This window comes from Equus przewalskii, chromosome 13 (assembly GCF_037783145.1).
Source record: "Equus przewalskii isolate Varuska chromosome 13, EquPr2, whole genome shotgun sequence".
Classification (NCBI taxonomy): domain Eukaryota; kingdom Metazoa; phylum Chordata; class Mammalia; order Perissodactyla; family Equidae; genus Equus; species Equus przewalskii.
This window is the reverse complement of record NC_091843.1, coordinates 18,848,597-18,867,538: the sequence shown is the minus strand read 5'-3', so window position 1 is coordinate 18,867,538 and position 18,942 is coordinate 18,848,597. Positions and strand designations below refer to the sequence as shown.

At 46.4% G+C, this 18,942-nt stretch overlaps 1 long non-coding RNA gene across 2 annotated transcripts in view; it reads right to left on the bottom strand.

Moving 5' to 3' along the window:
- Nucleotides 1-1,456: 1,456 nt before the first annotated feature.
- LOC139075065 (uncharacterized) overlaps nucleotides 1,457-18,942 on the bottom strand; it is an 80,474-nt gene continuing 62,988 nt past the window's right edge. For both annotated transcript variants that reach the window (XR_011525099.1, XR_011525098.1), the window contains exons 8-12: nucleotides 18,071-18,183; nucleotides 16,646-16,816; nucleotides 15,140-15,202; nucleotides 2,371-2,632; nucleotides 1,457-1,586 (exon numbers count right to left, since the gene is read on the bottom strand). This is a non-coding gene — a long non-coding RNA (uncharacterized lncRNA). The remainder of the gene's footprint in view (nucleotides 1,587-2,370; nucleotides 2,633-15,139; nucleotides 15,203-16,645; nucleotides 16,817-18,070; nucleotides 18,184-18,942) is intronic.

The following is an 18,942-nucleotide window of genomic DNA, read 5'->3' as shown; positions in this document are numbered from 1 at the left end:
CGGATCCACCTAACCCTGGAGCTTTCCTCATAAGCACAACTCAGTGACTTACACCATGTGTTGCAGACGTCTGTCGTGTTTTCTGACTTCTCAGCTCCTGGTAAATGCCCTTGCTAGATGTGGATGATTTCATCCCTGTGCATCCTACTTCTCCGAGGTAGAACCTAGAAAACTCAAAATCGAACTCCAGCCTTTCCTGCAACTAGGATGAAGGTGTGTGTCTCAGGTTCTGCCGGATAAACACATTCCTATAAACTTTGATTCCGAAGAGAGCGATCAAGGAAAGGGATTTCGCAGGAGATCCATCTTTGCTGGCAAGAACGGTAGCAAGGGGTCTGACTTTTGGGGTGATGGAGTCTGCAAGGTTGAGATCCTGGCACAGCGGCAGCGGGGGTTTCCTCGACAGCTTGGTGAGACAACGGCAGGCGCAGTGGTCCCCCCAACGTTACGGTTCTGTGGAATGACATTTTCTTTGCTCCTGGAAACCCAGTCAAGCCTCTCTCTGCATTTCTCCTAAGAATTCTGAAAGCTCCCAATGCTCTTTTGATAAACAACGTCTCTGCCCAATTAGCCCGTCAGCTCTGTTGCTGGCCACCAGAGACCCTGAGTCACACGGGCTGTGTCAGTGAGGGAAATGCCTCTTACTACACAGAACTCTCCTGACTCTGTGTCTACAAAGTAACGAACACAGCTAGTCAGTTCCTGATCAATTTGATCAAAGTAGACATCAAATTCATTTTGATCCTAAAGGGCCAAAGTTGTACAAGTCGGTTTAAACCATACTCATCATATTATCTGCCAATGACTAAATCTCTAGGTCACATGTATTTTGTGCCTGGAGTCTAGGTGTCAGAAGCTAGCAAGAAGCTAGACTTGCCTGAGTGAGTCTGCTGAAAGAAGTTTTACTGAAAATTATATTTATCTTTTACTCCAACTTTTCTCAAATTTTATGTCCACAAATATTTTTACACACTTAAAAATAGTGAGAACCCAGGGGCCAGCCCTGTGGCGTAGTGGTTAAGTTCAAGCACTCTGCTTCAGTAGCCTGGGGTTGGCAAGTTTGGATCCTGGCACAGACCTAACACCACTCGTCAAGCCATGCTGTGGCTGCGTCCCACATAAAATAGAGGAAGATTGGCACAGATGTTAGCTCAGCGACAACCTTCCTCAAGCAAAAAGAGGAAGATTGGCAACAGATGTGAGCTCAGGGCCAATCTTCCTTAAAAAAAAAAAAGGAAAAAAAAATATTGAGAACCCAGACAGCTTTTGTTTATGTAAGTTAGATCTACCAATATCGACTATATTCAAAATTAAAACTGAAAAAATTTTAAATTATTTGTTTATAAGTTCATTTTCAAAAATGATGAAAAAACATTATATGTTAACATAAATAACACATTTTGGAAAAGTAACTATTTTCTAAACAACAATAAAAAAGTTAGTGAGAAGAGTGGCATTGTTTGACATTTCTGCAGATCTGTTTAATGTCTGGCTTAATAGAAGACAGCTGGATTCTCCTATTCCCTTCTGCATTCAGTCCCTTGTGTGTCGCGTGTCATGTAGCCTCTGGAAAACTCCACTGCACACTTACGAGAGAATGAGAATAAAAGAGAAAATATCATTTTAATGTTATTATGAAAATGCTTTTGAGCTCACAAATCTCTTGAAAAGATCTCAGGAACCCTCAGGGTCCCCAGACCACAGTTTGAGAATCAGTACTCTAATCTCTCTCTAAACTTTTTCATGCTTTAAACCCTAGGTTTCAAATCCAGGATGCAGCTGGTTCACATGCCATGTCACTTTCCCATCCTGACTGTCAGCCTAACGATGCGGTGCCATCCTTCAGAATTCTTTTACTCACTGGTCCATAATGTCTCTGCCTTGAGGAATCGATGACCATTAAAAGCTTTGCTCAAGACGGCAGGGAGCCTGGTTCTGCCACTAACTGGCTGTGTGACTTTAGATAGCTCAGTTGTCCTCTCCGGGCCTTAGTTCTACACTTGCCAAATAGAGACTTGTTTACTTCATAAGACCGCTTAAAGGTCAGATTGGGTAGTAAACAGGAAAATGCTTTTCACACATCCATGTAATAGAATAGAATACAATTATTTTAAATGCATGTATTATTTAGGATGTTTTGGGTCGCCAGTAACAGATAACACGACTCAAATAGGCTTAAATTACTGACTCATTTAACTGAAATTCTAGAGGGGGCATGAGCCTTGGGCAAGATTTGATCCAGAGGTTCCTGAAAGAGTCTGGACTCTGATTCAGGTTTTCTGCCAGCCTCTCAACTCTGCTCTGTACAGCTTCAGTCTCAGCTAGCCGTGCTCCTGTTAGTAACAATGACCACTGGACTTCCAGGCCCACCTTCTTAGGCCACACCACTCAAGGTAGGGAAGAGAGAGTATCAATTCCAGACGCTTCCATGAAAGAGAGACAAACTGTCTAGCTCAGAAGTTCTCAGCAAATGTCTCCTCTTGGGTCCAAACTGGGTCAAGTGCCCCTCTCTGAACCAATTGCCAAGGTCTGGGTAATAAGATAGGCTGATTGGAGCAATCCCATCAAAGTTCACCCTGGAGCTGGGGGTAAGATGACTCTTCCTGACCACTGGGCTTGGAAATTCCGCACTCTGTTAAGAAACGAGAAGGTAGGAATAGTTGTTTGGAAGGCAATCAAGGAATGTCCAATACGACATCACAGATCTGTATTTATTGACCAAGGAAGATAATCACAACGTACTGCACAGTAAAAATTAAAGAAGAATATGTCTAACAAGATCGCCATACATATACATGGGGGGGGGGTGTATATACATAGAACTGCTTAGGGGTAATGACTGAGGGATGGGATTATGGGTGACAGTGCACTTTTGTTTGCTTGTTTTTTACCATCCAGCTTTTATATAATAGAAAGTGTAGCACCTTATGTAAAATTTCAATAGGGAAACAAGTCTAAGGTCCTATAAAGACATGAAGCACGACCCCTGACCGTCCCGTTCTCCACTCCCAGCACCCGCTAGTCTTCCATCCTAGGACCTAAGGCTGACCTCGGCTACCATCCCTCATGTCACCTAATAGAACCCTAGGCAAAGGGCTGAGCCACCCACAAGAAACTTCTCCCATCTGTGTACATTTCGCTTCAACACCCCTAAAGAATCGCAAAACCAGGCTCTCTTGTTCAGAATAGAAATCAGTCTATTTTCATGCATATGCAATTCTAATTTTCACTGGTTCTCTTCCCCTCTCCCCCCCCCCACCCCGCCCCAAGACCTCCATCAGCTCCCATGACCTCATCATGATATTTGGAATAATAGTCTTTTCCCACAGGTCATCAGCTTCTAAAATAAATATATTTCCATCAACGGAAGCTGCAGAGTCACTGAAATTATTATACCTCGGTTCAGAGTCACAAGCTCATTAAAGACTGATTATTGTGTTTTTCCAAAAAGAATGGCAGAGGAAGAAGCAAGATGATTCTTTTTTATTTAACTAGGGAAAGAGATGCACAGGCAGATTAACAAAAAGGCCGCCTTTGGAGGAGGTAGCTAAGATAGGTAGTAGGCAAGAAAATGAGGGAACAACGGAAAAAACCCACTAAGCCTTGATAAGCATCTCATTGGCCTCTGGAATTCCTCCAGAGATACCAAGAGCAGTGAGGCAGCTTGGTCAAAAGGAAGAAAACTCAAGAATGGAAGTCAGAGATTCTGGATCCCATACTGCACCTTACTCTAAGAGGGACCTTGTCCAACTCTCTGGGCCTTTGAAGTTGGGTAAAATCAGAGATAGCAAATGACTGACATCCCTCCACCATCCTCTCCTTTCTCTTCCTGGCAGCCATCACTAATCCATCCCAGAATCCTTTCCCAGTGAGCCCAGATGCAGCCTGAGAATCAGCACTATGCTCCAAGGAGCCACTTTCCACTTACCAATGGACACGTGAGGGGGTCCATTATCCCTGGGCTAATGATTCCTAAAATGCCCATAAAATTCCGACACTCTTGACTCCCTTTGCTGACCCAGGCTTACTTCATTTGCAAATGCTCCTAGCTGGCATTTAACAATCAGGCATAACGTTAATAATAACATCATTCATAAAAACAGCTGAGAGTTACCGAGTGCTTACCCTTGAGGAGAGATTGAAACAAGGGCGACATAATCTGACGTTGAATGTCGGAAGGATTGTCATGTGCAAGAGACAGTGTAATCTGTGTGACCCCGAGATACAGGACTGAGGTCACTGAGTGCAAGTTATCAGAAGACTGATGGCGGTGTTTGCAAGGCCATAGGCTGACCATGGACATTTCTCTGTCTCTGGAGGTCTTTCAGGCAAAATGGGCTCAGCCACATCCCAGGGAGACTGTAGAACATGGGTCACAAGGCCAAACACCTACAAAGGCCAGGCAGGTAAAGTAATTATGTGAGGAGGACCCAGCGTAAGCAATGCAGGGCACAGTGAGGCCGATGGTGACCGGACCGCGCATGCCCAGTCTGCAGGGGGCAGCCACCAGTGCGCTCCAAACAGATGCAGCCATACATTTATCTCCTCCCAGCCCTCCGCTGTCCACCCCCCCACACCTTTCCTGCAAGCCTCTCTCTTGTTGTTTCCGCGCTAGGCAGCTAGCAGTTTCTGCCGCAGACGCATGTGTAAATAACGAGAAGATGGGGTACATGTCAGAAACGAGGTGCCGTGGGAACACAGAGCAAAGAGAGGTGGATTTGGCATCGTGGGGTTGATGGAGACTTCCTGGAGAATATGACATTGGCTCTGGACTCTGAAGGGGGTTGGAGTCTAACTTGCAGCGATAAAAAGGAAGGGCCTTCCAGGCAGGAAAATAGCACGAGCAAAGGCACTGGGGTAAGAAAATGTTGGAGCAGAGGGGCTGCGAAGAAGGAAGAGAGAAAGTTGGAAACATAGGTCCCAGGCAGACCACACAGGTGCTCAGATGCTTTACCGAGGGACTTGAGCTTTACGAAGCAATTTAGAGGTTCTTATGCTGTTCCCCACTCCTCAGCTTCCCCAGAGCAACCCTCCTGGCCTCTTGTCCCACTCCTTGCTCACGCCTCCCCTGGAGGGGAATGGGAAATAGGCACAATTCAGCTGATCCGAGGGTTGGGGAGGAGGAAATGGGCGTGGGTGGCCCAGTCTGCGTGGACCTCCTGCCCACAGAGCATCTGTGTTTCAGCCTGCTCCCCACCATGGCATCGGAGGCGAGGGTCCTCCCACGGGGAGCCACTCTGCCTACAGCCAAATAAGTGTGTCCAATCCAAGGAAGGAAGTATGAGAAAGCCTATTGGTCAGCACAACAAAAGCTGCATTCTCCAAACAGCCTCGTCAAGAAGAAAGACAACCTTCTGCTCCTCACTTGCCTGATTCTTGTGTTTCTCAAATGATTCAGGATGCGGGCTTTTGCTGGGGCTGGGGGATATAACTGACCCTCTGAAGCCTTGCTTACAAACACCTCCCCAGATCTACTGAATCTCAGAGGTTGAAGCCCAAGCACGTGCCTTCTGAAAAATTTCCCCAAGTGTTTCTGATACACAACCCTGGTTAAGAACTCCTGACATAAGTACTAGGGAGCCATAGAAGGTTTTTGAGCAGGAGACATATGGCAGAGACTGAAAGTTGCCTACTCAAGTATCTATATTCCTTATCATCCTTATAATAAAACTCTCCAATTTTATTCAGAGCAGAAATGTCCCCCCCGAAAGGACTACATTTCCCAGGCTCCCTTGCAGATAAATATGGCCATGTGACTAAGTATTAGCCAGTGAAATGAAAGCAGAAGTGTTATGGTGGCATCTTCTAGGAAACTTTCTTAAAAGACAGCTGGCATGAACTTTTTTACATTATAGTTTTCACCTCTTGCTCTAAACTTCTGCCTAGAATATGGATGTGATGGCTGGAGCTGTGGCTGTCACCTTGGAGCTTGAGTACAATGACCAAACCCATAGCCCAACAGCTAAATTCTGGAAAGAATCTGAGTCCCTGATGCCATGGAACCACCATACTAGAGAAAGAGACAAAGGCCTATCATGTTCAAGCCTCTGTTATTTTTAGTTTTCGGGCACCTGCTGCTGAACCTAATGCTAACTGGTCCAGAAGGAAGATGGACCAAAACGTCTTTTAATCACCTCACTCCCCGTATTGAACATATTCAAATCAGTCAATTAACAAATTGAGGACCCATAATGTGCCAGGCACTGGGGACAAAATGAGAAACAAAGCAGACTAGGTCCTACCCTCTTAGCCCTTACAATCTATTGGAGGATCTAGATGATGATTAAGTAAATAGTGAAATAATCACAGACTGTAACAAAAGCAATAAAGGAAACAAATGTGGTGCTGAAATAAGAAATGGGGGAGGTGGCAGTGGGCAGAAGACCTATAGTAGAAATAATAGTCAGAGAAGCCTTTCTGAGGAGGTAATATTTAAACAGAGGCCAGAAGAATAAAAAGGAACCAGCCATGTGAAATGGGGCTGGAGGGAGGAGATTTGCAGATGGAACAGGTGGCATATGCAAAGGCCCTGGGGCAAGAAAGAGCCTGGTCTGAAAAAAAAACTGAATGCAGATCGCAGTAGCCAATCTATCAATGGAGCAAAGATTCTCACAGCAACTGGCATTGACTCATTGACAAGAGGATAAATCTACTCCAACACGTACCCTGCTAGCCCTCATTTTAAAATTTTACATCTTATGTGAAGTAACTTTCTGAGTATAATGAATACCTCTGTGAAGCCAAATGGCATGTGTTCATGGCCAAAAAGAAGGGTCAAACAAGCTTTTATGTATTGTGGAGCTGAGGGCGGTGGTGGAAAAGCAGATGGTTTTCCAGTGGGGAAATAAACTTTCAAGGAGAGAGAATATGTCCTTAGAGTTTATTCATGAGTCCACAAAGCTCTGCTTTCTTAGCCAAACTCACCACACACCAAAACCTCCGGATACCAAATATTAGCATCTTTCAGGAATTTCCACTGGAAGGGCGGTGCGTGTGGTGGCTTTTTAGGAGGAAAGGAAAATTTTTACAAAAAGGTCAGGGGAATTTGCAGTGCTGAAGACTAGTGGGAAAATCAAAATTTCCTGCCAGTGTCTCCCAATCAATTAGCTAACATGACCTAGAGCAGAGTTAAGTCAAGGTTGCTTTGCAAAGCAAGTTGACGTTCTGAAGGCGTTGGTTCTCAACCCCATGGGGGCTGGGGGCCCCGGGGCCCCTGCTTCATGTGTAGAAACTGGCCCATCCCCAAAGATTTGGATTCAGTAGGCCAAGGATGGGGCCCAGGGATCTGTCTTTTTAGCAAGCACGGGGGGTTTCTGCGGTCACTGAGAAACGCTGCCCCATCTGGGCTGCAGGAGTGGGCGGTTAAGGTGAGAAGGGAACGCGGCCAGAAGACAGTCAGAGCTGGAGGAACTCCGAGGGAGGTCTCACGACTTCCAGCTGTCTTGGTATCCGGCTGAGATCACACCTGGCTCAAAACCTCAGGCTCCTCAGTCCCTCCCCACCCTCCCTGTGATCACGGTTGTCACTCCCTGCAGCCATCTCGAGCTTCTAGCCACCCTCCCGCTCTGTGGTAACCTCCTGGAAAAACCCCAGCCTGAATAAATGCAACCTCCTGCCACCCCCAAGCAGCTCACTGTGATTAGAAAAAAGACACAGACCAGGCTGACTACTGGCTGTGACTTTCAGGACACAAATCTTAAATCCCCACTGATCATCTGACTAAGGTCAACGCCTCCATCTGTGCAGGGGACCGCATTGCTCCTCTCCTATTCAGGGACTGTGCTGACATCTTCCTCCCCATGGGCTCCTCCATGAACAGCCTTTCCTTCCTCACTGGATCATTCCCTAAGCTTACGGGCTCACCAGCATCTCCCATCACCTTGGTACCCGCCTCCCCCTCCAGTGACCACCCTCTTTCCCCTGTCTCCCCTAGAGCAAACCTCCTTGGAAAACTTGTCTCTCCTCGCCACCTTCAATCCCTCTTCACGCGTCGTCTCTGTCATCCTCTTGAGCGGGGCTTCCAACTCTCCAGTGCACAGAAGCATCTCCCCTAAGGTTCCTAGACACCTCCATGTCACCACCCCAGTGGGTTGCCAGTCCTCAGACTGCTAGCAATTCTTACTCGAACCAGGAGCAGCATTTGGCACAGCTGATCACCCTCCTTGCCCCTAGGCGTCTAGGACCCCAGCCTCTCCTGGTTTTCCATCGGCTCTCTGGATCTCCGTCTCTATTTCTTTTACTGCAGCATCCTCCCAAGCCCTCGATGTTGGAGGACCCCTGGAGATCTGCCCTGGCGCCTCGTCTCTCCAGCTTCTAACCTCACTGCCTCGCTGATCTCATCCAGCCCCGTGGCTTGAATACCATCCACACACTCACTCCCAAATTTCTCTCTCCTGCCCCAGTGTTTCCTCTGAACTCCAGACGTGGATTATGGAACTTCTCACTTGACATCACCTCTTGAACACCTTTTAGGCTTAAAAGTCCAAACTTTTATGTCAAAACGGAATTCTTAATTTCCGTCCTAGACTTTCATTAAAAAAAAGAAATTTAGGGTCAGCCCTGTGGCGTAGCGGTTAAGTTCACACGCTCCACTTCAGCGGCCCAGGGTTCACAGGTTTGGATCCCAGGCGCGGACCTACACACTGCTCATCAAGCCATGCTGTGGCGGCATCCCACATAGGAAATGGAGGAAGCTGGGCACAGATGTTAGCTCAGCAACAGTCTTCCTCAAGCAAAAAGAGGAAGATTGGCAACAGATGTTAGCTCAGGGCCAATCTTGCTTTAAAAATAAATTTAAAAAATCTTCTCCTCCCCCAGTGCTTTCCATAGCCTAAATGGCACTCTATTCACCCAGATTCTCCTGCTGAAAAGGTGTCATCCTTGACACATCTCTTTCCCTCACATTTCACATCCAATTTATCAGCAAGTCCTGTTGATTCTAAGATCAAAATATACCCCAAATCTGACCACTTTTCACCACCCTCACCCAACACCATAGTCCCGCCATAATTCCATCAGAGGACAACTGCAGGAGCCTCTCAGCTCATCTCTCTGCTTCCACTCCTGCCCCAGCTCCGTGGTCTGTTCACACAACAGCCAGAGGGGTCTTCTCCATTATTGAATCAGAGCATATCATTTCCTTGATCAAAACCCTCCAACACTTTGTCATCACCTTTGGAATAAAATCTAAACACTTAGCAGGAACAACGAAGCCCCACACAAGGTCCAGCCTGTCTCATCTACCTCATCATTTTCTTTTCCTTTCTTTTTTTTTTGCTGAGGAAGATTGGCCCTGAGCTAATATCTGTGCCAATCTTCCTCTACTTTGTATATGGCATGCCGCCACAGCATAGCTTGAAAAGCAGTATGTAAGTCCGTGCCTGGAATCTGAACCCACAAACCCTGGGCCGCCAAAACAGACAAAGTGAGTGAACTTAACCACTAAATCACTGGGTCAGCCCCAACCTCACCATTTTCTCTTCCCTCTGCTCCAGCACTCAGCCCTCCTTTCAGTTCTTCAAACAGTCCAAGCCCAAGTCCACCTCAAAGGCTTTGCCTTCACTGGTCCTTCTTGCTGGAAGCCTTTCCTCTCAGCTTTCCCACGGCTCATACCTGTACTTCTTTGTGTTGCAACACAAATGCTACCACGATACAAGCCCTTCTGCTCCAACTCCATCCCCACTCCCTTCGCCTTGCTTTGATTTTCTTCCCAACACCTGCAACCACTGTGGTAGGCTGAGGAGTAGTTCCCAGGGATGTGTGCAACCCAAACTCTGCAGCCTGTGAATATGCTGCCTTATATGGCAATGCGGACTTTGCAGATGTGGTTAAGTTAAGATGAGGAGATTATCCTGGATTATCTGAGTGGGCCCAACCTAATCCTAAGGATCTTTATAAGAGGAGGCAGGAGGGTCAGAGTCAGAGAAGAAGATGTGACGGCAGGAGCAGAGGTCTGAGCGATGCGAGGAAGGGAATTGCCACACAGTATGTGCAGCCTCTAGAAACTGGAAAAGCCAAGGAAACGAGTTCTCCCCTAGAACCTCCAGGGAGAACACAGTTCTGCTGACACCTTGATTTTAACCTGGTAAAACCCATATGAGACTTCGGAGCTCCAGAACTGTCAGATAATGAACTTATGTTGTTTTAAGCCACTAAGTGTGTGGAAATTTGTTACAGCAGCAAAAGGAAACTAATACACTAACTGAAGTTATATTGCACCATATTTGCTTAACACCCGTCTTTCCTCTCAGAATGTTCACTCCATGAGGAGGGCACTTAGCTTGTTCTTTGCAGTATTCCCAGCACTGGAAAGTCTCAGCCAGGGGCTATAATATTTATTGAATGAATATACAACCGGTGTGAGTTGGTCTTTCTTTTCAGTGATGAAGGAGAAAGAAGGAAGTGGAGCTTGGAATTAGAAGCCACTCGGGGCACCCCAAGGTCCCAGACTGTGCTGAAACCACACTATCGAGTCATATAGGCCTGGGATTCATGAGGGTGTCTTTGTCACCTCTGGGCTTAGATGACTCCATAATCTTTTAGCCCCCTGCTCTTGTCATCTCTGAGCTCATGAAATTCCTTTGATGCAATTCCAACCTTCCACATCACAGTTGCTTCCGCTATCACCATCACCACCCACATACAATTACACAGGGCAGTGCTGGTTAAGTTAGTGACTGCGGACTAAGAATTTTAAGTAGCTTTGACAATACCCAAGGATGTTAAAGCCAAATGCTCTCCTTTTCTTTTTTTACTACTGATTCCATCTCTAGTATAGGAGGAGATACATCCAGAAACATTTAGGAGAAATTGACTCCAACTCTGTGCTCAGGAGTTTTCTGCCACTTGCAATGTATTTCTTGCTCATGAGGCTCAAGATGACATTTAGCTCCTTTGTCGATACATCTGAGAGAGAGAGATTGGTGAATAATGCAACTCACCCCATGGAGAATCATAGACGATACCTCATGGCACATACTGAACTATCAAGGACTCTTGTTCACCAGTTATGGAAAATCCTACTCAAATTGTCTTCCCACAAAATGGGATGTATTGGCTCACATAACTGATTGGTCCTGCAGGTGCCAATTTCAGGCATGGTTTAATGGTCCTCAGGACTGGTCCCTCTCCATCTCTTGACTCTACTCCCCTTCGTGATTTCTCCATCCTCAAGCTCTTGGTGTGTCAAGAGGGCTACCCTCTCCTGATTTCTATCCTACCTGCTTCAGACCCAATGGAAAAGAGAGCCATGTTTCTTGCTCAACCATTCTATTTGACCAGAAGTAGGTCATGTGCCTACCCCTAACCAATCACTACAGCCAGAAGGGTGAGATGCCAGGCCTGAATCCCACAGGCTCATTCCTGAAGCCAAGGATGGAGTCAACATCACTTCGCCCAAAACACATGGATTGTGAGTGGAGTTCTTATCAGGAGTTCTTAGAGGAAAATAGGTACGCTAACCAAAAGAAGGAGGAATGGAAGCTTCCTGACGAAACAAAAGCTGCCTATGAACATCTCAGACATGTGCTCGTCCAGTTCCTGCTGGGTTACCTCAAGGGACAGGGAGCTTACTACCTTGTGAGGGTGATCTACTCCACTCCTTGTCCTAAATTACTAGAAAAATCATCACTTCATCAGGTCATGTATAACTTCCACGGACTATGTCTGAATCTATTCCTGCTACAATACACGAGGAGCATATCCAGGCACATTACAGCCCTTCAGATAAGCAAACACAGTTCTCACAATCCTCTCAAGCTTCCATTCTACAGGCAAAACATCCCAGTTCCCTCAACTGTTCTTTGAATGCCATTTCACCCTCCTCCTTGTGAGCATCCCTCTCAACTTAGAGCAGAGCCATCACACCCATCAATCCTGACACTATAGAGCGGAGTCATAGCTCACATAGAAAGTGGACTCTAAAATCAGCACACAAGGCGAAAACTGAGTGCCACCTAAATCACCCTGGAAAAGAGGTGCCACTTTGGAGAACAGCATTATCACCTCTCAAGAAATCCACCAGTGCTGGACCAGATCATTGCTCTTTGCTTGATCACAAATCAATTGCTTGCATTTAGGGAGCCTCTCGTGCTTTAACACATGGTATTATAAGATGTGCCTACGTAGAGTAGAACCAGACTCAACGCAGGGAAGTGCTCAGAGAGACACAAAGGAAAGAAAACTAGCAAAGAGAATATCAGATTAACAAATCCCAACACTTAGCCGCAGGCACACATACTCATTGAGTGGCAAGGCAAGCAAGGCTTCTGTACAATTCAAGTTCTTTTTTTTTCTCTCTCTCTCCCTCCTTCTCCCTTCGTTCCTCTCTCCCTCTCTAATGCTGCTGACCCAACCAAGTCCATGAACTTGAAATTAGGCTTCTTTATACTTTTATTAATAAAATCTAAAATTATTAGCCACACTGTATTTTTAGGAGTCATTTTATATTAGCTCATTTTAAACTTACTCTCAACCAGACTTCCAGGGTTTATAATCTTTCAGCAGAAGGACAATTATCAGGTCGCATCTCCCTAATAGTCTCTTTATGTAATTGATTATTGGAATCTAAATACTGTCCCTCCATATTTACTCCTGTTCAATTTCAATCTGCTGGTTTTAACCATGATTCTTACCCATGATGAGCATTTGGGGATCCCAGTTCCACCACACCCTGCATTCATTACCGTTCCCAGCTCAGCATCAGGGACAGATATGATGAACTGTTGTCCAACCCAAATGTTGCTTAAAGTCTGGGCCAAATGGGTGAAGCCTGAGCGCAAAGCCCCGAGCCAACTATCAACCTCTTCATTCTTCTGTTCCAAATATAGTTGCTCACTCAGCCAAAAAATAAACCATCCTAGTCACATATCTCATCTCATCCCAAAAAGATGCTACTGAAGTTCTGCTGAAACCCAGACTCACTGCGTATGTCATTCTCCAGAGTCACCAGCCTCACGACACCTCTAAAACCAGCTGAGATATACCTGGCAGGAGTCTTAGAGAACCGGGCTGAATCACAGCCACCACTCCTTAATCCAGTTGCTCGTCACTGTCTTTGCAAAAATCCCATTCTAGAATTTTGTGGCCAACTGCCAGCAAGTGGGCACCTATCTCTGTTTCATTAAATTCCATTAAAAACCAGTTCTCCAAAGTTCTGCTCTAGGAGGAAACTAGGAATGCTAAAGCTAGAGCTGAAGGAGCTTAAATACCATCTAGTGACACACTGTATTTACAGTGATCCCCGGTAAAGGGGTGAGGTGTCTTCCTGCTGTCATCTGACTTTCGGTGCCCTCCCATGGAAGGGGCATACTTCCCTGTCCTGTCCATGCTAGGCTTGGCCATAGGGCTTACTTTGGAAAATGGGGTGCGAGCAGATATGAAGTAGGCCCTTTGCAGCAGAAGCTTTAAGAGCCATTACCTAACTCAGTCCACCCCCTCCAGGGCTGCCCCTCCAACCTGGGCCTGGAATGAAGATTCCCAGTTTCTGGCACAGAGAGAGAACTCATCCATAGTCAACATGGAACATGAGCAAGAAGTGGACCTTTGTTATTGTCAGCCACTGAGATTGGGGGACTATTTGTTGCCACTGCAAAGCTGACTAATACAAAATCCTTCATACATGGGGAAACTGAGGACCTAAAACTTTAGGCGACTAGCTAGTTAGCGTAGCTATTTCATACCTATCAGTGGAGCTTGAATTCAGGTCTCCTAACATTCAGGTAATTAATTTACCCTTCAATAGATGCACGCTGGAATCTTTTTGAGGAATAAAGAACAAATCTCTCAAAGTTAATGAGGAAAACTTTCTGAGTGAAGTTTATTAGGGTCCTCCTACTGATATTAACAGAAGACCCACACAACGAGAACTAAGAAGCGTTTTATGGTGTCTTAGTTTGGGCTGCGATAACAAATTCCCATTGACTGAGTGGCTTAAACAGCCAAAATTTATTTCTCACAGTTCTGGAGGCTGGAGAGTCCAGGACCAAGGCACTGGCAGATCCAGTGTCTGGTGAGAGCCACTTCCTGGTTTGTGGATGTCCTTCTTCTCATTACATCCTCACATGGTGGGGAGCAGAGAGAGAGAGCAAGCTCTTGTGTCTCTTATAACAGCACTAATCCCATTCATGAGGGCTCTACCCTATGACCTAAGCACCTGGCAAAGACCCCACCTCCTAACACCACCACATTGGAGATTTGGATTTCAACACACGAATCTGAGGAGACACAAACATTCAGTCCATAACACAAGGGAATTTAGGCATCCAATGTGTATCCCCAACCACATCTTAAAATAAGCAAAATTTGTTTGGAAGTTTTCAGTTCAATAACTATCACATGCTCCCCATGGACCCATCAGTGTCTAGGTGCTGGGTGCTCAGGTGGAAGTCAGACCCAGGCCCCCTTCCCCACAACCAGACTGACGGCCTAGTCTATTGATCCGATAGTGTGATCTGGGAAATATCTCTCTTGGAAAGTGCTCTTTTCAAAAACAGTCGATACACCGTATATTATTTTTCTCCTCCTCAAGGATTCATGATGAAGTTAGCTTACTATAGCTCTAAGAAGTCCTATAGCGGAAAACCTGTTCAACTTTGGTTAAGCCTGTGTTTCTCCAACTAATTGGGCCATAGAATCTCCATTTTGAATAATAATTTGCATCCTGCAAACTTGTGTTTCAACGTACAGCCTTACGTAAGTAATACCCTCTCCCTGCTCCCAAAGCTGCATACACCCTCACCCCAATCCAGCCAGTCATAAGGGAGGAGGTGCCTCCAAGTCTCCTCTTCTCAAAATTGGCTAGGCCTTGAGTCCTCCTCCCTCTGGTCCCCTTCTTTCCACCAGTATAATTACTTCCTCTGGGCTCATGGGACCCTGGAGGGGAATAGCTTGAGGCACATCTAGCACCAGTCGCGGGTAAGTGGATTTCATGTTTACCAGGAAGGACTTCCTGGAGCAGGCCAGGAGATGGGGCTATTTTGGTCCAGGCAGGCAGTAAATCACAGCACAGAGACAGCTGCCCACTCCTCCTACTGTCAGGCTGCCCTGGAAGATGTTCTCACTCCCTGCAGTCCTGCAGTCTCTTCTGGAATGTCACCCTAACTCTGCACTGCTGAAATAGTGCTGGGGTTACACAACTTGCCTGCATAATGTGTGCTGCCTCCCTTCTCCTTTGCACTTTCCTTCTGCCTGGAGTTACCAGCATCTAGAAGAAGAAGGAATTCACATCTAGAGCTCATCAGGCCCAATACCCTTGTGGGGGACTGGAATTGGCCACCCCAAGATATGTCTCTTTGGCATGAGGAATATTTTGGGCTGGTTACTTTTAAAAACTGCAGACAGGAAAGAAACTCTGAAAAGTAGAATTTACTTACCCTTGGTTAAGAGACATTTACATTGCAAAGAAAATCTCCATCTGTAAAGGTGTCTCCATCTCTGTACCAGGAAGGAGGAATGACCTTATCTCTAGAAACTCTCATCAATGTGGAAGGCAAGGACTCAAGTCTGCATAATAATCTGACTCTTGTTTACCGTACTTGTGTGGTAATCTCCCATGATCGACTCTCCCCTCCCCCAGCCCCATCAATGTCCTCCTTTGTCTTGGGCTAAAGATGAATATTTAAGGTGGTGGCTTCAGCCATTTTGGAGAGTTGCTCAGGTTGCCTGAGCCTCTCCCATGTATACATGTTATAAAGCTTTGTTTAATTTTCTCCTGTTATTTTGTCTCATGTGAATTTAATTCGTTCTCTGGCCAGAAGAACCCAGAGCAGGTAGAGGAAATGTCTTCCTCCCCTACACCCTCATTTTACAGATGAGAAAACTAAGGCAAGAGAAGCTAAATGATGTGCCCAGAGTCAGCAATTAGGAGCAGTAGCCCGAGCCTGTGGGCCCCAAGTCCAGGATTGTTTTCCATTTTATAATGAAGTGTCAGCAATAGCAAAGGGCTGGAAACAAGCTATATCTGCACAAAAGTCTATGGTGTGAATATATATATGCAGAATACACACACGTATATATATGCCTCTTCTTTTTAAAATTACAAATAAAATCATACTTATGCTTCTGCAACTTGTTTTTGTCTTGTTTTTCACTTCCTAATGTTTTAAACATCTTCCTTCCCTCATGATTACAGCCTGATCTACCTCCTTCTAAAATTCTGGTCTCCCTGTGTGGCTCTTGCCTTCTCTGCGTCCTTGCTGAACACAGCAGTCAGAACAATCTTTTTAAAATGTAAATCAGATCCTAGCACCTCCAGGCTTAAAACCCTTCACTGCCTCCCATTACTCTTAAGACAATGGCCAAACCGCCCAATCCAGTCTCGAAGGCCTCAGGGGACCTTGCTGCTTCCCCCTTCCTGGCCTCACCTCCAGCAACCACACAGACTTCTTTCAGTTCCTTAAAGGCACTGCGCTCTTTCCCCCACCCCAAGGCCTTCTAGAAAGTTCTTCCCTCTCAGTGAAATACTCCATGCATGCATATACATGTACATACATATACAGGCATGCTCACTTTTGCACACACATTCACACATACAAACACACACACCTCAGCTAGACTTGAAAGTTCAACTCAAACATCACTCTGTTTTTCCTGACCCCCCTCCACTTCCAACCCCGCTCCAGACTGTATCAGATCTATTACTACTCACCCTCATAGCGGCATCTGTTTTCCTTTCAGTCTTTATCCAGGTGTACATATGTATATATAAATATTTGTAGAATTATTTGATGAATGTATGTCTCCCTGGTGAGACTATAGGGTCCGTGGGGCCAGGGGCCGGCTTTGTTCACCACTGAATCCTCCGCATTCAACCCAGTACCTAACAAATTGCAGACTTTCCATTAATATTTATGGAATGAATGAATAAATGGAAATGCCAAAGGAATAGAGGATTGTACAAGTTGTAAAGGAAATAATGTCAAAGGAAAAGATCCTCCCTTCCTTGGATGAGTCTGTACCCTGGAATCAAGGAGGCAAGGACAAGTTGCAGGCCTTAAACCCAAGACTGAAAGGCATATCAGCTTCTTTATTTTTGAAAATCAGTTTATTTCCTACTCCGAGCCCTCAACCTGCCAGCCTGGAGATGGAGGGGGAGAGGCTTTATTGGAGCACCTGTCTCCCCTCCCCGTCATGAATAAACACCATACAATCATGTGATGCTTCAGAAACAGAAAAAGGGTCTGTAACCTCCAGCCTAACGTGGAAACCACCAATGTCACCAAGGTCCACCCCTGCAGTGACCCATTGAAACACAGCAGCCCTACTCTCTCCATGACCTGCATAGGGCACAGAACTCTGCCATGACCCAAGTCACCAGGCCCAGGGTCCTGCTTTCCTCAGAGCACCAAGCTGCCATCCCCACCAGGTCTCCTCATCTCCTTAGGGAGCTGCCACAGAAAGGTGTGCCGGTCCACATGTCCCATAGGACCTCCACACAGAGCAGAAAGCTCCACTCTTCAAAAATGTGCCTAGGACATGCATCCCCTGCTCCCTACACCAGTCTGCCCCAGCCCCAGATCTCTCTTCCCTCTCCATTCCAGAGGAGACTTGCTCATTGCCTCCTTTTCTCCTCCCTCAAGGACACCTAATGGTGTTGACGCCAGCCCTAATATCAGTTTCCCTACATTAAACCCAGCATATATGGGGTTAAAACCAAAACATTCATTCCCTGCTTGCTCCCTGGCTTCCTGGCTCCAGAATCCGCTATCCTCCATGGAGACAGACACTGCCAAGGATAAGCACCTGGATTCATTATCTCCTCCCCACAAAGAGATACGGGCTAGTGGGAAAGCTGCTAACCAGCAAGTTCATGGGCTCCCTCCTCTCTGCAAGTAGTCTCAAGGCCAAAGTCAGGCTGGTAGAAAAGCTCTGACCAGCAAGGCCATATGCTCCCCCTCCCCTACATAAAATCCCAAATAAAAACCCTTCCTTTTAGCTTTTCGGGGAGTGTGGGGTTTCAGCATTAGCTGCCCTCTTTCCTTGCTCAGCACTCTGCAATAATAAAATTCCCACTTTCTTCCACTACACCCAGTGTCAGAGATTGGCTTGCTGTGCAACAGATGAGTGAACTCACTTCAGGTTCAATGTCAGTATCTCTTCACAAGGTGCAGACGAGCTGTGGGCTGCAGGCTGCTTCTGTGGACAGGAATCCGTAAAGCAAGAAACCCAAAAAGGCCAAGCCATCAGCTTAAAATGGAGGAGGAAGAAGAGACTTGAGGAAGCTCAAAAACAAATGAATATTCCAATAAATCATTTTGCCTCACCAGTCACTTTGATGCCTTACACACCCCCACCTCCCACCTGAGCCTGACCCTACTGTCGTTTGCAGGAAGGTTCGCATCCCTGGGGCTCAGAACCTTCTGTCGGGAGGGGCATCCCTGTGGGAGGAGCTGAGGATCAGAGGAAAGAGAGCAACTTGAAGAGGGACTGGGGAAGGGGTAGGGGGTACCAAAAAGATTGAAAGGCAGGAAGTAGGGAATCTGGCGGGACGTTTCCCAAAAGCCAACATTAGGAGACTCTTCCCCTTCCTTACGTCCACAAGCCCTCCCCTCTTTCTCCCTGTGCTGCTTGAAGGCGCTCTCCTGAGACCTTCATGGTAGAACTGCTCACACATCCATGGAAATTCAACTGGGTTCAGTCTGGGAAGACAAGAACGGGACTCTTGCAAAGGGTGGGTGGTGAGTGGAACTAGCCCTCCCAGTACTGGACTGCAAGGCAGGATGACCACAGGCCAACTCCTTCACAGCTAATCAACCAGAAGGATCTTCTCACCTGGTGGAGCAGAACAGAGGGCCCCTGCCCACCCACATTACATGAATTTACCCAACGGGGAGATTCTTTCCAGTAAGCTGTGGCCTCTCAGCAGGTAGATGACAAGGCACGGGGTGGATTGGAGATGAAAGAGCTCTTCACGGCCCCTCAAGCCTGGTGTCCCCATCCAGAAGG